At 53.0% G+C, this 27,587-nt stretch overlaps 1 long non-coding RNA gene and 1 other non-coding gene across 3 annotated transcripts in view; both read right to left on the bottom strand.

Moving 5' to 3' along the window:
* The window catches only part of LOC131752733 (uncharacterized), a 94,857-nt gene that overhangs the window by 53,130 nt on the left and 14,140 nt on the right, over positions 1–27,587 (bottom strand). Inside the window, exons 3-4 of one of the 2 annotated variants that reach the window (XR_010839882.1) lie at positions 2,089–2,189; positions 700–1,971 (exon numbers count right to left, since the gene is read on the bottom strand). This is a non-coding gene — a long non-coding RNA (uncharacterized lncRNA). Of the gene's footprint in view, positions 1–699; positions 2,190–27,587 lie in introns of both variants that reach the window. The other variant, XR_010839881.1, reaches the window with a different exon arrangement.
* Positions 8,620–8,723, bottom strand: LOC131753904 (U6 spliceosomal RNA). The gene has a single exon (XR_009334968.1). It is a non-coding gene; the product is annotated as a U6 spliceosomal RNA (small nuclear RNA).

Genomic DNA, 27,587 nt, shown 5'->3' with positions numbered 1-27,587 from the left:
GCTACCATATGATCCAGCAATCCCACTCCTGGGCATATATCTGGAGAAAACCATAATTCAAAAAGATACATGCACCCCAATGTTCATTACAGCACTATTTACAATAGCCAAGACATGGAAGCAACCTAAATGTCCATCAGCAGAGGAATGGATAAAGAAGATGTGGTACATATATACAATGGAATATTACTCAGCCATAAAATAGAATGAAGTAATGCCATTTGCAGCAACATGGGTGGACCTAGTAGAGATTATCATACTAAGTGAAGTAAGTCAGAAAGAGAAATATTACACGATATCACTTATATGTGGAATCTAAAATATGATACAAATGAACTTATTTACAAAACAGAAACACTCACAGACATAGAAAGCAAATTTAGGGTTACAAAGGGGAAGGGGAGAGGGATAAATTAGGAGTTTGGGATTAGCAGATATTAGCTACTATATATAAAATAGAAAAACAACAAGATTCTACTGTACAGCACAGGGAACTATATTCAATATCTTGTATACAATGAATAATGGAAAAGAATATGAAAAAGAGTATATATATATATATATATATATATATATATATATATATATATAACTGAATCACTTTGCTGTACACCAGAAGCTAACACAAGGTTGTAAATCAACTACACTTCAATTAAAACAGGGGTGCGGGAGGTGTGGCATAGGAAGAAGTTTGCTTACCTGAGTGAGGCTGTGCTTGGTGGTGGAGGGTCCCGATGTCAGTCTGGTTCCGTGGGCACTGGGGCTTCTCATGACATGGCAGGTCCTGTGTAGACGGTGTCTGCTGTGTGCATGCGTGTGTGTGCCTGTATGTGGGCGTGTGTGCACTGTGCGCGCGCATGTGTGTGGGTGTAGTGGTCCCAGGCTCCTTTTGCGACTGGAGGCTCCCCGAGGAAGGAGTCGCTGTGTCCCCCAGCCCCACCTCGGGCAGACACTCCCCATTTGCTTCCTGAGTGGGGGGCCCCCTGCTCCGGGCTCCCCTCTTTCCCCTCTGCTCAGGGGGAGCCATGGGAGGTTCTGAGTCCCTTTCTGACCTTCCAGAGCCTTGTCGAACTGGGAGGATGTCCTCTCCTTCCTTCCAGGGCCCTGGTCTCTTAAAGCTCCTGCTGATTTGGCTACCCCAGAGACCTTGGCCCTCACGCATACCCCACACCTGGGGGACCGCGTCATGTACTCCTAGGTACTTCCACACGCTCTGCCCCTGCTCAGCAGGTACCGGCTGGGAGGGGGAGCCGGCGCCCTGCGTGGAGGAAGGACAACTGAATGAGCCTCACTTGAGCCTCACCTGGCCTCAGAGAGGAGCACGCCCTCCCATGGGCTGGGGAAGAAAAGCCCCCGGCCGTAGCCCCCAACACAGGGCTGCACCCCGACCTCCTTCTCCCCCGGGGTCAGGGTGGTCGTAGGCGGGTTGTGCCATCTCTGCCCTTTGGGGCGGTCCCCCTGCTGGGCCCTTCAGCCCCCTGACAATGTGAGGACACGGGTTCCTCTTGTTTCCAGCACCGCATCCTAGTTGCCAGGTGCAGCGCTTGGCTGTTGTGCTGGCGCCTTGGTGTCAGTGCTGTGCGGGGGCTGGAGCTGCAAGGCTGACCGCCACCGGGTCCCCTCCTCACGGGGTTCTCTGCCGCCCAGCGGGGACAGACGGGAAAGGCAGACGACTGAGGTGTGGCGGTGAGCGGAGAAGCCGAGGGCTCCGTACACCAGCCACTGAGAACTCAGAGATGAGTCCACCTCTTTGAGCCGTTACCTCATCTGTACATGAGAAAAGGTTTTTTGGTGATTAAATGAGACAATGCATGTCAAATGACAGGTAGATCACAGGTGCTTAGTAAATACTAGTTATTTTATATTACTTACATTTAAACTCCTTTTCTGATGCCTCAAGTCACCCCAGTCTTTATCGTGGCCTCTCTCTTTTTCCCAGATTTCTCTCTTTTTTTCTGATTCTTTTGGGATCTGGAAGTTGATAACATCCTTCTATGGCCCACCCGCCATCTTGGGTCTTTATCATTCATGTCTACCAGGGTTAAGGAAGCATGAAAACCTAGACTATGTTGTTTTTCTGAATGTTACCAAAAGAGTTGGAAGAGAAGAGTAGAATCTTCCTTCCCAGGTCTGTTTTTCATTTCCTTCTCATTGTCTTCCTTTCTCTCCTTCTTCTCTCCTGCTGCAAGCTACAAGATGATAAGATAAAAAAGCATGGAAACAGAAACTTAAAATTAGCACATATGCACAATGCTGCTGCTTTGGGCAATGGAAAAATAAACCATGCCTACATTTCTATTTTTCCCAGAATCTGAAAAACAACATTGGTTATTTGGGCAGTTGGCTATTCCTGGGGACATTTCAGAAATAACTTGTGTTTATTTATTAGTGGGTATTTATAACAGTGTTTCAGAGCATTTCTCCAAAAACCCCGCAAAGGAGTGTGGGCTCCAGCCCTGGCGAGGGACGGGTTAGAAAGGAAAAGATGTCATGGCTGCTGGAATCACCACCCGCTCTCTCCTTAGCACTTCTGCTCACCAGGGCCCCAAAATGGGGGCAGTCATGGCCGTCTGCAAAACAAGGCTCTGAGCTTTGTTCCTCCGCCGGGGCTTCCGTGAAAGGACGTTGTTAGAGCCTGAATTGTATTACTGCACACACGCACGCGCACACACACACACACTGGGCTCAGGCGGAGATTCTGGAGGCACAAAAGGATGGTGGATTCCTGAGCAGTCGCTCACAGACCTGAGTGGCCAGGAATGCTGCCAGCTCCTGGGCGCTGACATCATCCCCCCTTCTGGCTCTGGGAGGAGCCCTCTGACCCCCAGGTCTTGAGGCAATTATTTATAGCCTCGAACCCACCCTGTGGCATTTCCATGGTGCACTCGAGGGAGACAGAATTTTGGGGAGGGCCCCTTTGGCTTTTTTGAGCTTCCATCTCTGCCTCTGTCTGTGAAATTAGAGACTGTTAAGGATGGAGTCTATGGGTCCAGCATCTTCATTTGGTGGATGAGCCTGGAGAGGTCGACAGTCAGCTGCAAATCTGCCTTCCTGTTCCCCAGCTCTGCCCCGACCTCATCCCTCCTGCTTTGTTCTGTTAAAGTAGTTCCCAAAGAACCTGCTCTTGGGACCACCCTCACTCTCAAAAATTAATGAGGATCCCAAGAGCTTTTGCTTATTTGGGTTATAGCTATTGATAGATGCCTATGTTAAAAGTTAAAGCTGAGAAGTTAAAAATATATATTATGTATTAATTCATTAAAATACATTAATAAACTCATTGCACATTAACACAACATATTTTATGAGTAATAACTATGTTTTCCAAAACAAAAAAAAATTAGTGAAAAGAGTGGTATCATTCTCCATTTTGCAAATGGTTTTCATGCCTGGTTTCATAGAAGACCATGGGATTGTTATATCTGCTTCTACACTCAATCGTTTGCAATATCACACGTCATGTAGCCTGTGGAAACTCCACAGTGAGAGACTGAGCGGGAAACTAGCAACTAATGTCTTTGGATTATTACGAAAAGAGCCTGGACACCCTCAGGGTTCCCTGTATCACACTTTGAGAACCACTGGTCTGTGATCTATCTATCTTTAACCCTCTTTTTAACTCTGGCTCATACAGTCATTTAATAAACATTCATTGAAGAATTGCTGAGTGTTGAGCTGGGAATTGAAAGACAATGTAGCATATGTGACTCTGAGTGCAAAAAGAAACAGCCGACTTTATCTTTCTATTAACAACGTAATTATCTGATCTCATGCCTATCTTTCTCCAGGATGCTGGGAAAATTAACCTCTATCCTTCCCGGGCTGCCCCATCCAAAGATTGTGGCCTATTCCAGGGGTCTTGAGTAGAGCAAAAGCTGTGGGGGACGGTCCTGTGGCCAGACACCCACTCTACACGGGAGCCGTTGAAATATTCACTGCTTACCAGTCGGCCACGCGCCTCCACGTCAGGCTTGAGGCTGGAGGAGGGCCTCGCTTGTGTTCCCACCTGCCCCGCTCCTCGAGAGGCGCCAAGAGTGTGGGTACAGGGCCCCACCTGCTCCCCCCTGGGGACCACAGTCCTCTCTCTCATTCCTTCTTCCTCCCACCTCGTTCCTTCCTTACAGGCCAGATTCTTCTCCCTGTAAGTTCCTTCAAGACACTGACTCTCTCCCATCCACCACAGAAAGCCAGGGAAACGTGCAGGCTATTTCTGCTTCCTGCCCACCTCCTGCCGCCCTTGGGATTAAGAGAGTTAATAATAAATGTGCCTGGTGCACACGGAGTAGCCGATAGATGTTCCTATTCTCATTCTTGCTGCTTTTACTCAGGGGACATTGAGGCACAAAGTTTGAATTCGAAAGGGGAAAATTCAGGAAGAGAAACCCTCAGGGTTCACATTTCCACGTGTCCCGTGAGGATGACACCGCGTCCTCCCTTTCACCAGCTGCCCTTGATGCCCAAGTAGAGGATGAGGACCGTCCCCCAGCCCCCTTCTCCTCCATAGCCACTCTCCTGTCTCGGATCACACCATGTATTTTGCTCATGGAGAAGCCTGCTCCCGGATCGTCCACAGATGGTGAGAATCAGCAGGGTCTGTGGAAGCTTCTGCAGAGCCCCTGGGTCACCCATCCTGCCTGTGCTCAGGCCCCCCGGGAACGGGCAAATCTGCAGAGACACCTGCTCCTCCCCAGCATGTCTGTCCTCCTTCAGGTGACCACCTGCCGCACCACCTGTTTTCAGTGGCGTCAGCTGTGAGCTCAGTGCCTCCTGGGAAGCCCCACACCGTGGTCTGACGGAGACAGTGGTCAGCCCTAGGCCGTTGCTGTGGTGCAGGTCGACCATGTGGGTCCATCTTGTAGAGTCAGTGAGTATTGGAGGAATGAAAGGTGTGAATGGGCAGAGGAAGGTCACCTCCGTGTAGGCTGAGAGCGTCCTCTACGGGATGCAGGTGGAGTTGCCACTTCCTCTCTCACCAGCTGGAGCCCATGGGGCAGCTCTATCTTGGCCAAAACCATTCTGGTCATTGATCCCTTTGCCCATCCTGATGGGGCTGCTAAGGCATGGTCCCTACTAGTTGTACATGTACATGTGTGTGTGTCCCCGGGCACACAACACTCAGGAAAATGGCACAGCATGGAGTCTTCTTGTTTTCTCCTAGGCTGTCAGCTGCAGGTCCCTCCACCAAGCCTTGGGAGTAAGTTTGGAAGAAATGTGGTTGGTGGACAATTAAGACTTTTTAAGTGGAAAATACTCTCTGCTTTTTTCTTAGGATGTGAACTCCGTGGATGTCAAGCCTGGTGAGAGCTGCTGTCGGACTCCTTTGTAAGACCAGGCTGGTGACTGCCAAGTGCCCCTGGTCTCCTGTGTGGTCAGGACAAGTGGGGCCTGGTCCCGACTGTGGCTGTGCCCCAAGCCCCTGTGAATCTGGCAGCCTTATCCTCCTGTTCCCCTGGCCCAGAAGCTGGAGATGAGCAGGATGCCTTCTGAACCATACCAAGTTCAGAGCAGAGAAACAGGGTTAGGACTCAGCCCCACAGGCCCCAGCCCCCAGCTTCCTGCACAAGCTACATGATGTGGGGTGATGGGGGCCTCGAGTCAAGAATTACAACAGATCAGAGCTCAGGAAAATTGCCTGCGTTGTCTGGTTCTGAGCAGACTCGCTCGAGGTGAATCAGAGGTGAGTCAAGTGCCTTTGAGGAGGAAATGAGTTCCCCCGGCGGCCCTTCCTGGCCAGGGCACCATCAGTCATTCTCAGGAAACAGAAGAGAGCAAGAGAGGAGACAGTCTGCAAACTTGGCTGCAAACGTCCCTTTTCTCCCAGGATTTGGTGGAATTGTCACGGCTGATGAGCCTCCTGTGGGGCTGGGATGTTTTTTGACCAAGTCAGCCCGTTCAGTGAGGTGTGGGGGTTCCCTGAAGACTATTCTCCATATACTTTCCAGGGTACCTGTCCCAGGGCATAACCTTGGCTCTTCTCCTGGGGGAGGGGTGTTCCCTGGAAGGCAGGACATGGTTGCCAAGAGGCTGGAGAGCCTCAGTCTCATAGCTCTTTAGTGGCCTCCAGGGTGGAGGGCTTTGTGGTGTGGACCCAAATTCCTGTGGCTGTGATCATGGCTGTCTTAGACTGTGGACTCTGGGAAGGCACTGGCCTTTCTGTCTAAGAGGCTTTGGTGTCTCTCAGCCCAGCAGCGCCCGTGGCTAAGGTACGATGATTTCCCAGGTCAGGCATGACTTTTTCTGCTGACAATTTATTTCCACACCTCCTAAAGGTGCTTAGAATCTGAGTCCTAGTTAGGGATGGAGGGAAATTTGGATCATCTAAACCTTTCATCTGACAGAAGAGGAAACTGAGGCTCCATGCCTGTGACGTACCCAAGGTCACCGAGAAATTCACGGAAGAACCAGGACAAACCCCAGGTTTCTTCTCTGGCTGGTCCACTGTGTACTTTATAGTTTCCATGGGGCTAGTTAATAACAACTCAATTTTCATATGCTGTAATTAATACTAATACAATTAATAATAATGGCATGTTGTTTCTGTAGCTCTGCAAGTTACTCCTTAAATTTGGGTCCTAGGTCTCCGTTGTCCGACCCTCATAAAGTTAGGTTTGAATGCAGCCTAAACTCCACAATGCAATGATTTGCTGATTGTGATTAGGCATCATATTTGGGGGGTTGATTTGCCTAGAATCTCGATTTTTCTTCCCTCCTCTGTTCTCACCATGAACGCAGGATTCATCTCCGCACAATCTGTGAACTGTTCCCAATAAGACTGTCCTCATTTCATCTCACACCCCGCCACTGGCAACACCAAGGGCTGTAACTGATGTGGTTTGGAGACCCGAGTCCAAGCCGTAAAAATGAATCCCCTGTGACGGTCTGGACGACGCAAACAGACCCAGTGTCTGGCTTTAATGGGAGCGAGAAATTGCTAACAGATGACGGTGGGGCTCAGGGGCTCCGGTCTCTGGCCTCCAACGAGAACCCTCCTGACGGCAGCTCCTCCCCCACATGTGCCCCAGACGTGGGTTATTTACAGGACACCACCCAGACCCTGCGATGCTAAATGTATAGCAGCAGAGGCTGCGTGTGTGATGGCTGAGGTCATGGTTATTCATTTTAGCTGTAAAGACATTTGGTTTATAAAACCCCAGTGACTCCACTGGGAGGGGCTTTCGGAGAAGAACAACCCCCAAGTTCTCTCCCTGTCCCAGCACCGGTGGGATCAGCACTTACGTCACTGGCCCCCAATCAATGCTCTGGGGCCAAGGAAGGCCCTGGACTTGCTCTGGGCTTATTCTGCCTTTTGGAGGAAGATGGTGTGAGTCACAGTGATTTACTACAAACTCACCAAAAATGTGTCTGATGTGTTTGTGTCCCAAACAGAAGGCACAGAAACTGCTAAGAAATTACATGAGGGCTCAGAAACAGACATTTTGGGGCTCTGCAAGAGGCGTTTGGACAAGTCCGTTTCTGGAACCAGTTTCCTCATCTGTAATGTCAAAGTTGGGGTTGGGGGGACCAGGCTATTGCTCAGTCCCTCTCCAGCCCTCACAGTGTGCAAGCCTGTGTACGTGTTCAATTGTGTATTACCAGGGTGTTTTGTTTTTGTTTTTGTTTTTTTTTTGCGGTACGCGGGCCTCTCACTGTTGTGGCCTCTCCCGTTGCGGAGCACAGGCTCCAGACGCGCAGGCTCAGCGGCCATGGCTCACGGGCCCAGCCGCTCCGCGGCATGTGGGATCTTCCCGGACCGGGGCACAAACCTGTGTCCCTGCATCGGCAGGCGGACTCTCAACCACTGGGCCACTAGGGAAGCCCTACCAGGGTATTTTTAATCCGCATGCCGCCTCTCCCAAGGTGGCTGCTTCCTGGAGGTCAGGGGCCACGTCTGGGTGTACACGGCTATTTCTCTACCTCTTCTTGCCCCTGTGGGTTCAATACTCTTGAACTAAAGAGGTTAAGTGAGAGGCAGAGAGGTTATTTGGGGGAGGTCCTGCCCCCCTCCTCCACCGCCGCCCCTGAGCAATGGGCTTCCTGCCGTCCCCAGGGACAGAACCACTTCACTCTTCCTCCCTCTTGGTTGGGGTTTGGGCAAATCTACACACTCCCCTTATATCAGCAAGTCACATAGGATCACAGGACTCCATCCTTTGTAACAGCCAGTCTTGTGGGACACCCACGGCCTGGGTGGGTTCTCTCTCCTTTCATAGCATTTCACTTCCGAATCAGTCTGTGGGCCCTAAACTCTATTCTTTCTCATGCCATCCATGCAGTATTTCAGGTCCATTTGTGAGCTCACCTCTCCAAATCTTCGAGCAGGTCCCTTGAGAGTGGTAATTGTGTCACCTCCCTCTTAAGTTTTCTTTCTTCTTCCCTCCCTCCCTCCCTTCCTTCCTTCCTCTCTTTTTTTTTTCTTTCCTTCCTTCCTTTCTCTTTATTTCCTCCCTCCCTCCTTTCCTTCCTTCCTTTTCTTTCTTGTTTACTTGCTTGCTTTCTTTTGTTTTCTGGCTTTGTTGAGCTAAAATTGACGTATAACATTTTGTAAGTTTATGGTGTACAAAGTAGTGATTTTTATGTGTGTATAACAAAATCACTACCACAATAAGGTCAGTTACATCCAAAAACATGGAATGCCTCACAAATTTGTGGGTCATCTTTGCTCAGGGGTCATGCTAATTGCCTCTGGATTGCTCCAATTTTAACACTTACATTATTTCTAGTGACCTAGCTTGGTGCTTCATATCTATTAAGCATCGAGAAATAAATGCAAAATGCAATTGTGTTGGAACCCCACTGACAGCATCCTGTCTGAATTCTGAGAATCTGTAAGTCAAGGACTTCAAGGCATCCCGATGAAGTTTGCCGAATACAACGGAGAAAGAGGATGAGTTCTGAACATCAGGGCATGACACCGTGAGCAGGCAAAACATGCAAGGAAAGGCCGTGAAACCTCCGTGGTCATGGGTCACTGCATTTGCCTTCTGGGTGGCTGAGGAGCAGTTGTGGCAGGTGTGGCCTGGAGGGGGTCCCAGAGCAGACCCTGATGGAAAGCACAGCCGTGGTCCTGCTGCCTCCGCCGTGTGTCTTTCCCGAGGTTCACCCAGCGGAAACTTGGCCCCAAATCCTGTGACAAGCTCAGCTTCGGGCCGTGGTGACATCAGGCCTTGGAGGCTGTGAGTCCTGCACTTAGAGAATGCAGTCTGAGTCTCAGGAAAGTTCCAGAGGCTACGTTTGCAGTGCCTTGTGCGTGCACAGGGAGCACAGGGGCCGAACAGCCTCCCCATCGCCGCTGGCCCATCTCTGGCTCATTCATCTCCTGCAGCTGTTGGCTGAGAACAACAGGTGAAAGCAGGCCCGGCTCATTGCCCTGGGAAGCCTTTAGCTACGCCTGTCACCCCCTCGCCTGGTGCAGACCTCCAGCTTAGAGTGGCTCACGCTGGGAGGCCAGCTCTCTGCACGATTGTGACCCGGAAAGACCTCGTTTCAGACCCAGCCTCAAAAGTTACCCACGTCTGGGCCTGGGAAGTTGTCCCGGGACCTCTTGAGGGGTGGGGTGAAAGGCAGGGACAGGTGCAGGCCCTGATGGCTGCAGGTCCGAGAGTGCATTCCGCCTCCAGGCTGGGCCCCTGTCACCGGCGGGGTGGCCTGGGGCGCCTGGTGTTTCAGGTACCCTCTGTCTGCCCACTTGCCCAAATCTTCAAGCAGGCCACTTAGGGGTGGTCATTGTGTGTCTTCCTTTTAAGTTCTTCCTAAAGTTTAGTTGGGTCCTTTATTGTATATATTAAACCTCAAGAAAGAAAAGCAAAATGCAATTGTGTTTGAACTGCACTGCTAGCATCCTTTCTGAATTCTCACAGACTATAAGATGAAGACTTCAGGGCATCAGGATAACTTTGCCAAATATGACAGAGGACCAACAAGGAAGACTGAGGGTCTGGACCCTAATGAGGGAGGTGGAGGGGCGGTGACAGAAGGGAGGGGCCCTCAAGCCTGGGATCAGGGTGGGCTGGGAGGAGTTTGGTCTACTCTCGGCCTCAGTTACAGTTCTGTCTTCCTGCAGCCATGGCTCCCGCCCGCCTCCTTGAGAGGGAAGGAGGGTGGGGGGCTTTCTCCTTCCGTCCGGAGGGCTCATTCGGCCCTCATCCTTGGTCTCTGCAGCCCAGCAGGCAGCTCCCCAGTCGGTCACAAATGAGGGTGGCGAGCTGGACAATTTCCCCGCCAACGCTACTCCTCCTGTGTTTGGAATTCTGGGCACCAGCCTCACTCCTCGTGGAACCGCTTACAAAGATGCCATTTAATTAGGCTGCTAAGTCGTCGAGAGGGCAATTAGCAAGCGTCCCTTTATTGGATTTTCTAGTCCGGAGAGTGTGGAGTCATCATTTCCCCCTCCTGCCTCTCTCTCTCCCACCTCCCCGGCTCCCTGCCTCTCTGCCTCATGGCCTGCACTCTGCTCAGGACCCTCGAGGCTATTTCTTCCCTGCAGTCCAGCCACACCACACCCAGACTGATCCCCTGAGAACCCCACTTGGACCCCCGCCTTTTAAACCTTTGACGGTCGTCCACCGGCCACAGGACTAGGACAAGCCCCTTACCCTCAGCTTTCAGACAGGTTCTTTCATCTGTCCCTGATCCTCCAACGACCCCTGGGAGGAGACCTCGACCCTCCACGAGCTGTGCTCCTCCTTTCCCACCTGGCCTGCTGCCCACGTCCCCGTGCCGAGACGGGGGTCCGAGTTCAGTTCAACCTCAAATCCCCCTCCAGCCCGGCCAACCTTGGGCACTGTGGTGTCCCTGTCTGGAGCTCTTATTGTAGAGAGGCTTCTTGGGTTCTGAGCGCTGGTTGTGTTGTAACGTCATTCACCTTTTTACTCACGTATTCTACCCAACTAGATGGTAACCCCTTTTGGTCGAGGACTGTGTCTCATACGATTGAACTCCGGGACATCGGTGTAATGGTTTCTCAATCGAGTCAGTAGACTCTGGATTATTATCACAAAGCATCTCAGGGTGGGGGGCTGGCTGCTGGGGCAGCAGGAGTTGTCACGGGTAGGGGGCTGCGGCACAAGACCCTCTACACCTGGACTGTTCTCTGTGGATACAGTGTCAAGGGACCTCCATGAACCCAGAGCAGGGCTGCGTGTGTGGTCGGCCACAGGCTTCAGCCAGGGGATGGGAACCACTGGTGACGGTCCTCCAGGACAGACTTGCGGTGGCCGCTCACCTGGGACATCTCAGGCTTGCCTGCAGTCTGGAGTCCCGTGGACGCCCCCTCCCCTGCCAGTGCCCCTCCCCCTTCCATCTGCTCCCGTGCCAGCTGACCCAGCTTCCCTGAGCCACCATCCGCATCATTTCCCAGCACCAGTGCCCCCGGGTCAGCACGCCATCTCGGGGGAGCCCTCCTGGCAGCCCAGTAAACCGGCTTCAAAATAGCCTCACTCAGCCTGCTGGGGACACCCAGTCTCCCTGGCCCCCCAGTCCCCCAGTCCCCCATCACCCGGTCCCAGCTGTGCTCATGAAGGGGCTGTCACTCAACATCGTGGGGTGCAGGTCTAGTATTAGGCAGCTCCCAGTGCATATGCCACATCCCCAGGTCCCTCAGGTCCACCATCTGGCTGCCAGTGGCTGCATGTCCCTGGGTTTTCTTAAGGAAAGGCGGCTCTGGCCAGGGGCGACCTGGGGATGACCAGGTGACGGTGTCCGGAAAGAGGAAATGCTGGCTACGTCTGGGCGGGCTCTCCTTGGAGAGGGTAAGGGGAAAACGGGGGCTGGTGATCACTGGGTCCTGGCCGCAACGCCTGCCTTTACTTCCAGGACACAGGGTTCTGCAGGGCTGGGACTTGGGGGAGGTAGGCAGGGCCTCCTGCCCCTAATTCAAGGAGGAGCTCAGTCTCAGGTCTGTGCGATCCCTCGCCTCATTTCCCTTGCCCCTGCCTGGTACCGTGCTCCACAGCAGAGGGGTAAAGGGAAGAGTACGGGCGGGGGGTGCCTTTCCACTGCTCACTTCTCTGGCCCTGAGTTTTCTCATCAGTAGAACGGACGTCATAAAGCCCCAGCCCCTCTGTTTTGCACGGTTGCTGGGATCACATATCCTCACGTGTGATGCGGTGATACTCGGAACACCCTGCAGCCTGCTAGCCGATCGTAGAGACGCGGAGAGCACTGGATGGCAAATGTCCCTTCCTGCCTTGCCCTTGGGTCACACATCTGTCCTCACCTGCCACCTTGTTGGCACATGGGAAGAGACCTCGCACCCACGGTGGAAGTGGGCTCCGATCTGTGTGCTCTTCAGTGCAGACCTCGTGCTGTAAACCCCAGGCCTCCCAGAGCAAAACTCCCCATGTGCTCAGAGACTCCCAGCCGTGGGGAGGGGAGTAAACCTCACCGGGGCTGGGGAGAGGCATGCCCCCTGCCCCATGTGACACGGGTGAGAGCCGTCATTCTTCTACAGGCCTGCGGGCAGGTACGGGTGTGGCCTCTGCTCACACCAGGTGGCGCCACTCGTGAGAGTTCTCTCCCAGCATGGCAGCGGCAGCCGCCAGCCCCAGGGCTCAGGCCATGCGAGCTGCTGGCGTTGTGACTGGGAGGCAGCCTTGTCCCTCCCAGCTCAGCCTCTCCAGCTCCAGAGAGCGAGACCGGGCCGTCCCTGAGCTGCAGCTCCGGCGGGGACTCCAGGGGCATCTGGGGGCTCTTGCCTGGTGAGGCTCCAACTAGCTTGCCCGGGGGCCTGGAAGGAAGGCTGTCTGTGTCCGCTGCAAGACTTCCTCCAAGAACAATGGAAGAGAAGATGCCGTCTTCCGCTGGGGAAGCTGGACGGAGTGTGGTGGCTACAGGTCTCCGAGGGGTCAAGTGCTGCCGGGAAGCCACCTCCCCTGGAGGAGCGGGCATCACGAGACTGCCCTCCCGGGGCCGGACCCTTGCCCCTTAGGGCATTTGGGCCACGGTTGCTCAACTGTGGACGGGTGGCAGGGCGGGTAAATGGCACTTCTGGGTCAACAGCTTTCAGCATTATCACAAGTCATCTCTGACCACCTTCACTGTAAGATCTTTTTATGAAGACACTGTCTCCGCCTTCTAGAAGATCCCAGGCTACTTACGGACCACGCAGAAAGCATGGCAGGACGGGAGGCAGCACTAGACCAGGGACCCTGGAGCTCGCTGCCCCAGTTGGAACCCTAACTCAGCTACTCACTGTCTGTACACCTGAGGCATGTCTGGAACCGCTCCAGGCCAAGGTTCCCCCCAGCCCTGCCCCCAGCACATGGGGATGAAGACAGAGCATCTACTTTACCGAGCTGTTATGAGGGTTAAAGGAGTCACTGTTTGCAAAGCCCTTAAAAGAGCACCCGCATCACACACTCACAGTGTCGGCAAAATAAATAACCTACGACTATGTAAAGGGCCATAGGTGGCCACAACGAACGGGTCTGTGGCGGGGGAGACGGTATTCCGGTTTTAAGACGCAGCCTAGTTTCAATTGCTTCGCATCTGGTTTGGGTTTGGGGAAAGGCACCCAGGCAGGAAGGTGGTTCCCAAACGGAGAACTTGACAAGCAGTTAAAGACACGGCCTCCTTGCCGGGGAGCCAGTCTCGGGGACAGAGGCCTGCGCTGTCGCGAGGCACTGTGTACATCACTTACTTCTCTCACCAGTGCGGGTGACAGCTGCCGCAATCAACATCGATGAGACAGGAGGGACGGGGGCAGGGCACGACCTTCAAAAGAATAACACAGCCGGTGAGGATATGACATAAACTGGTCAGAACCCATTAGGCCCAAGACGGTAGAACATTTGACTTCCAGTGGACCTTGAACCTTGATATATGATTATTGTAATGGTATCAGGGGCGACCAGGAGTTTGGAAGTTGAGTTGTCCAAACACATTGAGGCTGGCCAGCCATTCAGAGTCTAGAGCCCTCCAGGCAAAAGCAACTCATCAACCTTTTAAAAGCACACAGCTGAGTTACTAACACCTGTAGCAACCACTTAGAAACGTTTACTAGGTGCTTTATCTGGAGTGATGGGCTCAAACCACGATGAAATACTAGGAATGTTATCTCCATCGCAACTGACACACAGAGAGATGAATAAATTTTTCAAGGACACACAGATTATAAATACTGGAGTTAAGGTCCAAACCCAGTTAGTTTAACCACACCATCAAACAGCTCCTGGGTTACACAATTACTTACATTCTAAATGCAATACTGGAACCTGCATTCAAACGGTATCAGTCACCTTAAACTTCCAAGATCCACACACTTTCCCTGAGGGATTCCCAGCTTCTAGGCAGTGGAGGAGAGCAGGCGATGGGCCAGCACACAGGCGCGTTCTGGTCACATCTGCTTTCCAAGATGTCTTGTTCCTACCTGCTCACATGGGGTTTGTGAGTGACTAGGACCCTCTAGACAATTTCTGGGCAGTCAAACTCCCGCCCTAAGGTATTGCTTAAAATGATTGGCTTTGGCCCATGATTCTAATGTAATGAAGTCTCCTTTACCAGTTCAGTCCTCTGAAGCCCATTAGCTCTGCCTTGTAGCTTGGCGTCCTCCTCTGTGGATCTGAGCAGCATGATTTCATTCTGCTCTCTGATTAAACAGCAAAGGAACAGGCTAGGGACAAGACACTTTCTTTAGCTGCTATTACTTCGTCAACTACAGACCGGCCCCTGTGGACCCTCCCGCTCACTGATCCAAAGGGTGTTCTCAGAAAGGTCCTCACCCCGCCACCCCACCCTGGGGTCTTCTCCCCCAGCTGCACTGCTTTGTGGCCCCCTCTTTACCTTTCCTCCCAGATCCTGTTCCCACACTTGGGGGGTGTCCTTGGGGACAGGTTCTGAAACCAGAGCTGCTGCATTCCCTCCCGTATTGTCTTCAAAGCCAGCGGAGCGAACAAGCCTGCCTGAGATTCACATTACAGCTGGGGCTTTGGGAGGCCAGGGGCCAGTGGCAGCCGTTGCCAAAGCAACCAGGGGTACAGAAAAGAGCAGAGGCTCTGGCCTGGCCTCCAGGGGTCAAGGAGTGGAGGGGAGGGCCAAGGGTTGGGCCCAGGTCCCCTGTTTAGGAGCAAGTGTCCCAAATGTCAACCGAGGGTCCCTCTGACTGCTAAGGACGGCCAGCTGCATCCCACCGACAGGTGTTCCTGAGTGTCTGCCACATCAGGGGTCCACCTGGCCCTGCAGAGCCCTTCCTTTGGTACACATCCTCCATCCCACCTGCCTGTCTTCAGCCCCATCCTCCCCTTCTCTCTTCCTCTGTTGGGATTCTTTTTTCCCTCCTTTCCCAGGTAGGAGAACATGAGCATCGAACGACGGAAACAGTAAGACATAAATTTAGAATCAGATGGAAACAAGGCCTGGGGAGGGACGGATGGTGGCCACCTGGGCAGGTTCATTCTGCAGCCTCAACACCTCGATCTCCGAAGGGCCTGTCCCACCAACGTTGGAACCAGCGATCGGTGGGATCACTCCCACGAGGACCCCTCGATAGTGTCTTCCCTGGGGAATCAGAGCGGCTTTGCCCTTTGAAGACCTTGAGAGATGTGACCCTTCCTTTGCTCCCTGGGCCTCTCCGGCCCATCCCGAGCAGCCGTATCTCTGGAGGCAGCCTTCATGCATGTCCAGCCCCAGCTCTTTTACCTTCTGGAAGAGGAAAACCCTGTATGCCTGGGTACTTATGGAGCCCCTTCGCCTGAGCACAGGTTTAAACCAGGGCTCACTTCTTTAGGTGCTCTCTGCTTCATTTCCACCACCCCGCAGGCTCGTTTCTACTCCCTTGATTTTGTAATAGTTCTTTGGGTTAACTTTGTCCTTCTCAAAATATCCTGATCAGAGGAATCACGCAGAAGTGGAAATGGAGTGTCAGAGAAGGCTTTTCAAGAGGGAGGGTCATCTCAGTGAGGCCACGGTGGCAGGTGCCGTGCAGAAGGCAGGCGTGGGAAGGGGATGCCCGTAGTGTCTGCCTTGATGGTGGCCTGGCCTCCTGCCGCCAGGGGAGTGTGGAGGGATACCTGGCATCAGGAGGAAGTGTCTGAGCGTCCGCCTGGTTGGCTGTGTGTCTGGACGTGCCTCGAGAGTCTACAAACCATTGTTTTGATGGTCACAGGACGTTTATGACCATCCACAGGACAGCAGGTGCTGGTGAGCTAGTGGCTGGGCACGCCGCCCGCACGCTTTGGACCTAGACCATGTCGGTCATTAACCAGGCGGCCCTCCTGGTGGGAGGCACAGGGGATGTGACAGCAAGAGCCTACCTAACCAGGCCGGTGTGACCTGGGGCCAGCCTCCCGTCCCTTGCCTCCGTTTCCTCGTGTGTGACGCGGACAGCAGCAGGCCTGGCCTCGCGGGGCCGCTGAGGGGAGTGGGTGAGTGAACAGCGGGGCCGGCCGGCCCCTGGTCGTTCTTAGTTCCCTGGAACATTCTAAGCGCTGGGCACTCTTATCATTACAAAGGTCAGAATCCTGAGCTCCAGTTTGTTTCTGACTCTCGCCCGGCTGGATGCCCCCCCCACCCCGACAACCTCTGAGCACCCCAGTCTTCTCCAAAGTCCCCGTGGTCCCTTATGCTGAGCTGGGACTGGTCCAGAGCAGCCTTCCCTGGCAGCCTCGGCCGGGCATCTGCTCAAGTGGGCGGGCCCAGCCTCCCGCCTGCTGCCCCCTCCTCTGCAGCAGGCGTGGGCAGCCAGGAGTTTTGTGCATTAGCGGCAGATCACGAAGTCCCAGTACATTTCTCAGGCCCAGGAACGCTGTGTGCGGCCTGCTCCAGAAGGAGCAGCTGCGTTTTGTCCCCAGCCTCCTGCGGGCTGGCCTCGGCTCCGGGAGGAGGAGCCGCCTGAGCTGAGAGGGGCAGGTTGGGCGCTGCGGTAAGTCTGCAGGCAGGATGTTGTTCTGGAAGAGATGGGCACAGTGTTGGGAGCCTCTGAGGCCCGGCGGAGGCTGGATGTGCTGCTGGGAGCGATGGAACGGCCCGGATGTACCACCCAAAGCCGGTCACCAGGAGCCCCTGGTCCTCAACCACACCCGTCTCCCAGGGCTCTTGTGAGCATTTTCTGCACAGAAAACTCTCAGCACGGGTCCTGACGGGTCGAATGAACACTCATTAATTTCCCATCTTTCCGACAGAAGACCCAACCACACTGACTTACACATATACCAACGCAGTCCACTGGCCTCCAAGCCCTTTCCCTCCCCGGCTGGCCTCTGTAAAGCACCCATCACGCGTGGAACCGTCTCAGATGGAGTGTGTCCCTCACGAGGGAGGGGCCCAGGGCGGTGCTGGGCATCTCAGTTTATTCTTTGGCTTTTCACCTAGCCACCTGCCCGGCGCGGGGTTTCTCTCTCCCTGAGTCTCATCTCTGTTGGGGGGCGCCTGGCCTCAGGCTCTGTCCTCGTTGAAACCATGTTTGTAAGGCCTCAGAATGACTCAGACACCAGTCATCCGCTTGCCCTCGGCGGTGTGTTTAATCTCCCTGAATTTTGGGTTTCTCATGCTGGAATGCAGGCGGGTGCGGTCAAGGTGACCAGGTCCGGGGTTTGTGGGCGTGAAAGCCACGTGAATAAGGGCTCTAAGAGCATGTGCCCAGGCGGAGGCCCGGGGAACCTGTGAGTGCTCTGAGGAGAAGGAACCAACCCCGCAGGGAGGCCCAGAGCCACCCTCCTCGGTGTCAGGGCTGCAAAGAGTTTGTGGCTTTGGGATCCTGGTCCTTCTGAGGCCCAGCTCACCCAGGGAGGTGCGATGATTGGTTCAGAGGCCCGCAAAGTGCAAAGGTGGCCGTGACAGGGCAGGGAGAGGGCTAGCAAGGCCCCTCAAGCCTGGGAGCCCCGGAGGCGCCGCACACACTCAGAGCTCCCGCCAGCTCAAGGCCAAGGCCAACGGGCAGCAATGCAGCAGGTGTGAGTCCTACATCCAGGGAGGCCACCTCAAAGCTCTGTCCTTACCAAGTCCATGGCCCGAGGCCCGAGGCAGGAGAAAGAGGACACACAGATGGGACTGCTTTCAGCTCTGTGGTCACTCCCCTGTCCCTGTCCGCCACCCAGAATCTACTGTCCAGGCTGCATTTCTCCAACTGCAGTTTCCGAGCCCCACTCCCGGGCCCCAGGTATGGGAGACATATGAGCAGGTGTGCCTACCTCCACGGGTGTGCAGGCAGGAGCGGCCCTTGTGCTTTGCTCCTGGATCCCACAGGGCTGGTGGAAACTTGGCCCTAATCATGGTCACGGCTAGATTTCCTCTTACTCTGCTTTCAAAAGCCCAGACACAGTAAGCATTCCATATGTTGTGTGAATAGATATCAAATTTATAAAAAAAAAGTCTTGTGTCAATAACTTTGGCTCCCTGACATTGTCCCCATCCATCTAAAGAGGATTCTAGCCCCCGTGCGTGGTACACATTAGGTGCTTACTAGATACTTGTTGAACAACTCCTGCTGCAAGAATTCTCCCCTCCGGCCCCGCCACCTGAGGAGTGACAGCTACACGACCCACGTCCCCCGAGGTCCTGAGAACAGAGCCTGTGACTCAGGAGCACAGGGCCCTCACGACAAGGTCCTGGGCCATTGTACTGGAGGGACCTGGCCCCGGGCCTGGCAGTGTCCACGTGGGAGGGTGCACGTTCCCTCCTGGCACACACTCCACCCACCAGCACAAACACGCGTTTGCATAAACGCGTGAGGTGTGAACCACGTCCTTATCAGTCAACAGAACTTTATCCACAGAGTGACGGGCTCGGGCTCCGTGCAAGCCTTTCACATGCTGAGCCTCTGCCCTACTGTCCAGAGAGGTTGAGCAGCTTGTCCAGACCACTGGTAGAACTGCGATGCCCCATGGCCCCTCCCCAGGTCAGACAGAGGCAAGAATGTCCAGGGTCTGCTCCCCTGTTCACATGGAGAGGAGGGGTTGTAGAACAGCATTGTCCCCTACTGATAATGTCAAGTAATTCCACAGAACACGTGAACCGATCTGACCCCAGACGAAAGGGGAGGGGGCTTGCAGATGCTCATTTCCACTCCAGAAGTCCAGCTCACACTGAAGACTTCCCGTCTTTTGGGAAGATTTGTTATCATGGTAACACATTAAAGATTGGATGTCCCTTTACAGCAGATAACCATCCTTTAGAGATGAATAAGCAAGCTCATTTGAGGGGCAGATGGTCTCACAACAGTTTTTCTAGAGCTAATTCGGAAGCTCTGCTCCAGGCCTTTTCTGACTTCTTCCCCCTTTTCCATCAGAGCACCCCCACCATGTGCCTGTCCTTGGTATGGGTGCCATGGATGAAAGGGAAGATGGACTAGAGAAATGAGTGCTGGGTAACCATTAGCTTTACAGGTTCTATCTTCCCTGGCAAAATTATTTGTGATCCCATTAAAATACTTATGTTGCCATCAAGCTTTTGAACTGGTGATCTTCACATTGGAAGTGTCAGGTCTTAAGGCTGCTGGAGAAGGGACTTTGGGAAGGTGGGCTTCTGAGGTTACAATATTTGTTATTTCATTCAACCAACCAACCGATCAACAACAATGCAACATTGACTGAGTACCCACTGTGTGCACAGACATCTGCAAGGCAAAGCTCAACATCACACCTGGGCAGGTGAGACCCCGGGTGGGACTGGATAGGAATCAGAGCTATTGTTAGGGTGTGGAGTTCAGGACGGGGTGTCTGTGCTCAAGCACTACTTGAAGTCGGTTCAGATTGGTTGAGATTCTTTGAAGACTCCTTTTTTTTTTTTTTTTTTTTGTGGTACGCGGGCCTCTCACTGTTGTGGCCTCTCCCATTGCGGAGCACAGGCTCTGGACGCGCAGGCTCAGTGGCCATGGCTCACGGGCCCAGCCGCTCCGCGGCATGTGGGATCTTCCCGGATTGGGGCACGAACCCATGTCCCCTGCATCGGCAGGCGGACTCTCAACCACTGCGCCACCAGGGAAGCCCTGAAGACTCCATTTTAAGGCACCTTAAATGGGCCCTTTTTCTAAAGGGGCCCCTGACAATGTAATTGTCACAGACTTGGAGTCCCACTGTCACGCTTGACTCTGGGGTCCACATTTATGTACACAAGATGGCTGTTCACTTTCTGTGCCTCAGTTTCCTCACCTGTCAGTAGGATTGTTCTATGGATTGAATGAGATAGTGAATACAAAATGCTTAGAAAAAGACCTGGTATATGATAACTGTTAGCTCTTATTACCACCAGATTGTTGCCAACTGAGTGTAGAACTTACATGGACGTGGGCGCCGTCCATGCCAGTGGTCAGGCTATAATGCACATCTCTGGACAACAGGGCTCCGCAGAGAAAAGCACAGCTGCTCTTGGGGCCACATGCTGGGACTTGAGGACAGCTGCCAGCTGTGTGACCTTGAACAAATCACCTCCCCTCTCGGGGTTTTTATTTCTCAGCAGAAGGCAGAGTCAAAGGCCTTCCTTGCTTACCTCACACTCGGTAGCAGAATGAAATGAGGGGATACACAGCTGTGAATTGTCCTCATCACCCTGCTTTTTTTTTTTTAAAACAAAAGTAATTATTTATTTATTTGTGGCTGCGTTGGGTCTTCTTTGCTGCTCGCGGGCTTTCTCTAGTTGCGGCGAGCGGGGGCTACTCTTTGTTGCTGTGCGTGGCCTTCTCACTGCAGTGGCTTCTCTTGCTGCGGAGCACGAGCTCTAGGCGCGCGGGCTTCAGTAGTTGTGGCTCACGGGCTCTAGAGCGCAGGCTCAGGAGCTGTGGCTCACGGGCTTAGTCGCTCTGCAGTATGTGGGATCTTCCCGGACCAGGGCTTGAACCCATGTCCCCTGCACTGGCAGGCAGATTCTTAACCACTGCGACACCAGGGAAGTCCCACTCATCACCCTGCTTCTAGGAGCCTGGAGCGACTCACCCAGGCAGGTGGGGGCCACGTTCCCTCCTGCTCAGGCCCCGAAACGTCCACAGTGGGTGTCCTTCCTGGGCAAGCCGAGCTCTAAGCTGCTAGCTGGCAGGTGTTGATCCGACTCAACCAGAGAAAAGGGAAAGAGAGGAGAGAAAGGCGGGAACGGTGCAGGCAGTTATCTCTCTCTCCCTCCTTCTTCCTCTCTCCTTTCTTCCTGGCGTTCTCTCTTCATCTCTCTTTCTTTCTCACTTTGCCTCTTTCCTTTTTAATCACTTCCTTTCTGATTAAAGGAATTGTATCAGACACCACCTGGGCACATCTCACTCTGGGTAACAAACACTTGACCTTCTGTTTTGGAGCTGAGAGGCATTCTGAGCTGTTCAGAAAGGGACACAGGCAGGACTTTTTTTTTTTTTTTTTTGTGATACGCGGGCCTCTCACTGCTGTGGCCTCTCCCGTTGCGGAGCACAGGCTCCGGACGCGCAGGCTCAGCGGCCATGGCTCACGGGCCCAGCCGCTCCGCGGCACGTGGGATCTTCCCGGACCGGGGCACGAACCCGCGTCCCCTGCATCGGCAGGCGCACTCTCAACCACTGCGCCGCCAGGGAAGCCCTAGGCAGGACTTTTGATGGGTCCCTGGGAAAGCGAGGCAGCGGCTGTGTCCCTTCTGGGGGAAACCCATGGGGCGGTGCAGCGTGTGGCACAGGGACAATGAGTGTCCCTCTCGGTGGGGATCAAGCGGGCTCGCCAGCATGAACAGACTGGGACGTGTGGGCATCAGCCTGGTGCCCTGATGCGGCTTCCTGGCCTCTGACCGTTGCCTGGCGGAAACCGATGTGATTCTCCAGATCTGATGCCTTATCTCAGACCCCTCGGATGTGCTCACCCTGCTCCCCACCCTTCAGACCACGACTGTCAGCCAGTCCTCCCGGGAGGCGAGTGGCCCCGGCTTTCCTCTGGAGTCTCCCCAGCCTGTCGTGAGGGGTGAGCTCTACCCACTTCCTCGTGTGCCACCCGCTCCGATCATCAAAGAGCCTCTTCTGGAGGTGAGCCTCCTCTTGGAATCCAAAGTTCCGGCTCTCCTAGCTGAAGATTCTGGGTTGGGCACTGGTGGCTTATCAGGAAGTGAGAAATGGATCCGGGGCCCTGCTTCCTTTTTGCTTTCTTGTATGAAACTTGAACACTCTTTGAGGCAAAGTGGGCAACTCTGACTTGGCGGAGAGTCTTGTGCAAAGGGACTCAGGGGAAACAGAAGAAAGACAGACATTTCAGGACAGTATCTCATGATGCGGAGCAAAGTCGCCATCCTGGTGATGTCATCACCCCCCCCCCCCATAATCTTACTACAGAAGAAAAGAGGCGTGTATGTGTTCCCCCCTCATCTCCATAGGAAACGTGCTCACTTGGGCACCTGAGGGCTTTCAAGCTTTGGTGGCCGTGCCCCTCTCTTTTGTGACTTCATCTTGGCATTTCCCTGTGGACCCTGGGAAATTCTCAGCAGTGGAGGGGTGGGGTGGGTGGCATTTCTTACGGGCTGAGGGCCTGCCTGAGCAGACAGAGGCAGAGCAAATACATTTGGTTCTTACTTGAACCCAACACCCATGAGGAAGGTCAAAGTTAACATCAAAAGCCAAGCTCCTGGGCACCTCCTGCAGTCCTGCCCTTCCCCCACACCAGTGTTCCCCATCCCAGTAACCGACAGCTCCAACTTTCAGTTGTTCTGGTCAGAAACCTTAGAGACCCTCAACCCTTGCTCTTACCTCTCCCTACGTTCAGTCCTCCAGCACATTCGGCCAGCTCTCCCTTACAAATACGTCATGAATATGACCACCTATTGCAATCTCCACTGTCGATCGATCATCAGTAGCCTCCCAGTGGACCTCTCTGCTTCCAGAACGGAAGGTCAAGTCCTTGTTACCCACAGTGAGATGTGCCCAGGTGTCTGATACAATTACTTTAATCAGGAAAGATGTAATTACAAAGGAGAGAGGAAGGGACTTCCCTGGTGGTCCAGTGGCTAAGACTCCTTGCTCCCAATGCAGGGAATGCAATCCCAGGTTCGATCCCTGGTCAGGGAACTAGATCCCACATGCCGCAACAAGAGCTCGCATGCCGCAACTAAAGATCCTGCGTGCTGCAACGAAAATCCTGCATGCTGCAACTATGACCCAGCGCAGCCAAACAAATAAATAAACGGAAAGAGGAAGAGTGAGAAAGAAAAACAAAAGGGAGAGAGGAAGAGAGAATGCCAGGAAGAAAGGAGGGAAGAGGAAGGAGGGAGAGAGAAAGATACCTGCCGGCACTGTCGCTGCCTTTCTGCCCTAACAATACCCACTAAGTAAGGTGTCTTTACACAGAAATGCACAAAACAAGGTTGCGTGTTAACCAGCAGCTGTAGGAGCCTAATTATGTCTCTCCCCGCCTCCCAGGAGCGATGGTTTCGTGTTTGCTAATTCAGTGTTTGTGGCTATTTTAACGAACATCACTACTGTGAATAACAATAAGCAACCGTACTTTGTCTAATACTAAGTGAGAAATAAAGGAAATAAATGGAGAGAATCCAAAGCACATAAAACAAATTAGCTTACAAAGTCCGAGAGAAGAGAAACTAGCATATTGTACTGCTTACTTAGATATGCATCTCCCCGTCCTCACAGGTTGCAACACTTTACAGGTGTGTTGCCTGGGCCTCATTCTCCTCCCTTCTAGCCCCTCTCTTCAGTTTGGGGGGTATTTTGACACCTCTGTGGTCAAAGCCAAGAGAACTGAGATGCTCTCTGAAGTTCGCCTTCAGCATGCCCTCTGATCACTTATTCTATTTTTCTACAGGATGTGAGGTGATATAGTTCCGTGTACACAGCTGCACAGGTTGACGAATTTCTACACGTGGATACACTTGTGAAATCAGCACTGGATCAAGGTTTAATGATCTCTGATCCTCCCATCATTTTAGATCTGAGCCACCTACCTCCTCTTACCTGGTAAGTGATATTAGGAATGACCTCACCTGTCGGAGAGACCGCACCTACTACACCCACATCCAGGTGTGGCTTTTCTATTTACGTTCAGTAACATGGCTATAAATTAATAAAATACATTTGATATCATTCCTATCACAAAACACAACAAAATGCACACAGGTATCAGAAAAGGAGATTATTCCCTTCAACCAATATGAAAAAATACTGGTATTATTTAATTAGCTGATTCTCTTAAAATGATTCCTTAAGGAATACAAGTTTTGAGCAAGGGAGTGTTCCCCCTTCGCACTGGGCAAACATTTATAGATGGTCACTTTAACAAAATTTATTTAAATCTACACCTGAGTATTTTTTGCCCCACAAATATCTTCACAGTATCTTGAGAAGTCAAATGTGTGCAGTATGTTTGCTTCCCACAAGATACAGCAAGGCTTGTGAGATGACTTCCATTCATCTCACAAAAGATGACATGCCCATCTTTTGTGGATTTACGGCTAGCTTAATTTTTGAGCAAAATCACCCGTCAGAGTAGTTTCTGATCATGCGTGTGAGAAAAATCTTCAAAATAGTTATTGTTATATATATAGTGTGTGTGTGTATGTGTATATATACTTAAAATATATATCTATTTATATTTAAACATATATTTGTTCTAAATATATATATTTTAAGATGCTTTATGATCTTGCATTGTGGAATTTGTGCTGTGCAGGGACCCAGAGCAGCCTCATTTCATCACTGGATGAGCCAAAGGAAGAGAACCTATTTCCTGCTCCCAGGGAAGGATTTTCCTGCCCTACCCAAAGTTCACCAGTGCTGGAGTCATCCTAGCTACGAGGAAACAAATGGGAGGAGCACTCATTGCTGATCCTGGTGGAAGCTGAGCTTTGACTCACTTTGACTAACACAGGACAAGGACAAGCCCCTGCCTGTGAGCCCATTCCTAAGAGGAGGCTGGCGGGGTGGGAGGGTTGTCATGGTGATGGCCAGTCATCATGATCGTGGAGAAAAGAGAAATCTGGCTTAAGGTGAAATATGAGTCTTAAAAGGAGGGAGCGAGCGGATCTGGGAGACAGTGGGGAAGGAAGGTAGGGGAGCATCTGAGGGCCTAGAGGAGGGCCTATCACACGGTTATGGAAATTCAGCTTCTAAAGGAACTGCCCAGGGGCCAGAACCATCGCCAGGTGCCAGGACCACCAAAGTGAGTCAGGAGATGGTGCCCTGAAGTTAGGTGAGAAGTCGGTTGGCATGTCCCCAGCCTCTGTGTTAGGGTCCTTGACCAGATTTTGTCCAGATTGGATTTGAACGTGTGTGTGTTTGCATTTTGTGGCTTTTCTGGAGAAGTGAAAGGAAGATGGCCTGCGAGAAATGAGTTCTCCCCACACCTGGGTGCTCGCGGCCAGAGCTGCCGCGTTCTGCCTCTTTTCTTAGGTTGAAGACCGTGGGGCCTCCTCACCTTCCAAACCCTAAGAGATGAAGGGAAAACAGTCAACCCAAAGAAGAACGGATTCTCGTGGCACTGTTTTCCCTGCTCTCCTCTTCTCCTTGCGGGGGGATTGGAAGTGAAAAGCAGGTGTGAGAAGAAGGAACCCGAGGGGTCTGGAGGCCCCATAGGCACAGCCATTGAGAGGCCCAGGGACCTGGGGATGAGCGGGTGGTGTGTCCCCAGGGAGCGCTGGGGAGCATGGGGCTGCGGGAAGGAGGTTGGCTGCCCGAGGGGTCAGCCGCCACGTAACAGCTGCTGTTGGATGCTGCTGTAACCAATAGCAACGGGATGTCCCAAACCAAGATGAGAAAGTACTGGGGCTCCTCCCAGAAGCCGGTAACCTGTGAATCTCACAGAAAGTCTCCCTCAGTCTGGCGGGAAGACTCTCAGAGACAATGAACCAAGCGCCACGGTGGGGAATGGGCTCCCCCACAAGCTGTGTTGAGTTGCTTCTCTTCCTTTTCTGTGCAGCTGATTGTCTGCCAATACTGAGCTCCGTTTGCTCCCTGGAGGTGGTCTGAGGCCCTGTAGGCCACCCATCCTCACCAGCACCTTGTCTCTGCCCCCAAGACACAGGGTCCTTGGCCAACAGCCCCCGCCATCCCCGCCCCTACTACATCAACAAGCTTCAGGTGAGGGCAGGAAGGGATAAAGGGGAGGTGAGGGAAGAGCCTGAACCTCTGCCTCTCGCCCCCCCTCCCCGTGTCTCGTCCCACCAGCCTCCCAGCGTCTGCAGGGAACAGCTGACTCTACCCTGAGTCACACCTTCTCAGCCAGAGACAGCTCATTCCCTGGCTCCGTCCGCACAGACAGACTCCTTGAGCCTCTTTAATCTGCACTGAGGAAATTCAGAATCCAGTCACCTGAGTCTCCATCTCCTTCTGGAGCAGGACAGACGTGTGTTTGCGGCTGACGAGGTGGGTAGAGGTGTGGGAGCACACATCGTCGTGGCCGCAGCACACAGCTTTCCAAATGTTCCAGAAAATCAGGGTGACCGCCCCCCCAACCCCGGACACCCCTGGGCCTCTGATGACGGACTAGTGCCGCAAAAAGCCTCATTAGTAAGTCCTTAGAAAAAGAAAAAAGACCTAGGGCTCATCTACACACAGACATCATTCTAGAAACCGTCCAGCCCCACCCAACCACCAAAGGCAAAGAAAGAAGGAAACTTATTATTTTGGCATCTACCACGGGCCAGGACCCTGTTCAGCGCCTCTGTGTGTTGTTCTGATAAACACGGTTCTGTCAGGTAGACGAGACAGAAGCAGTCAGTGCAGGTGTTCTCCAAATCATTTCGTTTTCCACGTTTCCTGCCCCTCCTCCCCCTACTTCCAGATGGGGGACGTGGCTGAAGCGATGTACGCCTCTTCCAGGCTGGCCCCAGGCCCCCTCCTCTCTAGCTTCCTCTCTCCCCCAGTCAGCTGGTTAAGGCAGCAGGTCTGGTGGAGGACCACGTGCCGCAGGGCAGAGCAGAGCCACCTGCAGAACCGCACGATCACTCTGCTTTGCCTGAGAGACAAGTGCATTGATTGCATTTTGTCACCCAGGCTTGCGGTTGCTTGGTACAGCAGCTGGTACCTCCTTGGACGAACACAGCAGGAATTATACACGCTTTATGTATGACACAAGTAGCACAAAAAGAATACGTAATGAAAACTCAGATCTCCCCAACTTCAAAGTCCTTCCCTTTGGGGAACTCTGGGCTACTGCCTTTGGTGTTCATTTCATTGAGATTTCAGTTGTGTTAAAAGACATGTCCATGTCCTCTCTTCCCAGGGGTCAGCCTTGGTCTGTGGGGTCATGAAGCCTCAGTGGCTGGGGTCACAAAGGTGGCGATGACAGGCCTTTCTGCTGCTGGGGGGCTGTCCCTTCAGGGCCTCCTCATTCCTTTACGGAGACATTCCGGGTGGGGAGGAAGTGTGAGGACACGACTCTGGGGACAGAGGTACAGGAAGAGCAGAGGAATCTGGCTGCTGTCACTCGAGGGTTTCAAAGAAGAAAATGTCCACATCCCTGAGAAAGAGAAACCATTTTGGGACTGGGACTGGCACGGGCTCTATATCAGGACTCATCGGGGCCTGTGCTGAGCCCCGCTATGTCCAGGCAACACAGTGTGAAGTAAACACAGCCCTGGGCCTCCGAGTTTCCTTTGGGGGACCAAGGAGGTGGCAGGCGCTGCCGCTGATGGGAGCAGATGAACAGTTAAAGAGCATACAAGATGCCTCTAAGAGATGTTTCAGCTTGTGTGACAGGGGTGGGGCCGTCAGA

The sequence above is a fragment of the Kogia breviceps genome, chromosome 3, assembly GCF_026419965.1.
Source record: "Kogia breviceps isolate mKogBre1 chromosome 3, mKogBre1 haplotype 1, whole genome shotgun sequence".
Lineage (NCBI taxonomy): Eukaryota > Metazoa > Chordata > Mammalia > Artiodactyla > Physeteridae > Kogia > Kogia breviceps.
This window is presented reverse-complemented; position numbering and strand designations above follow the sequence as displayed.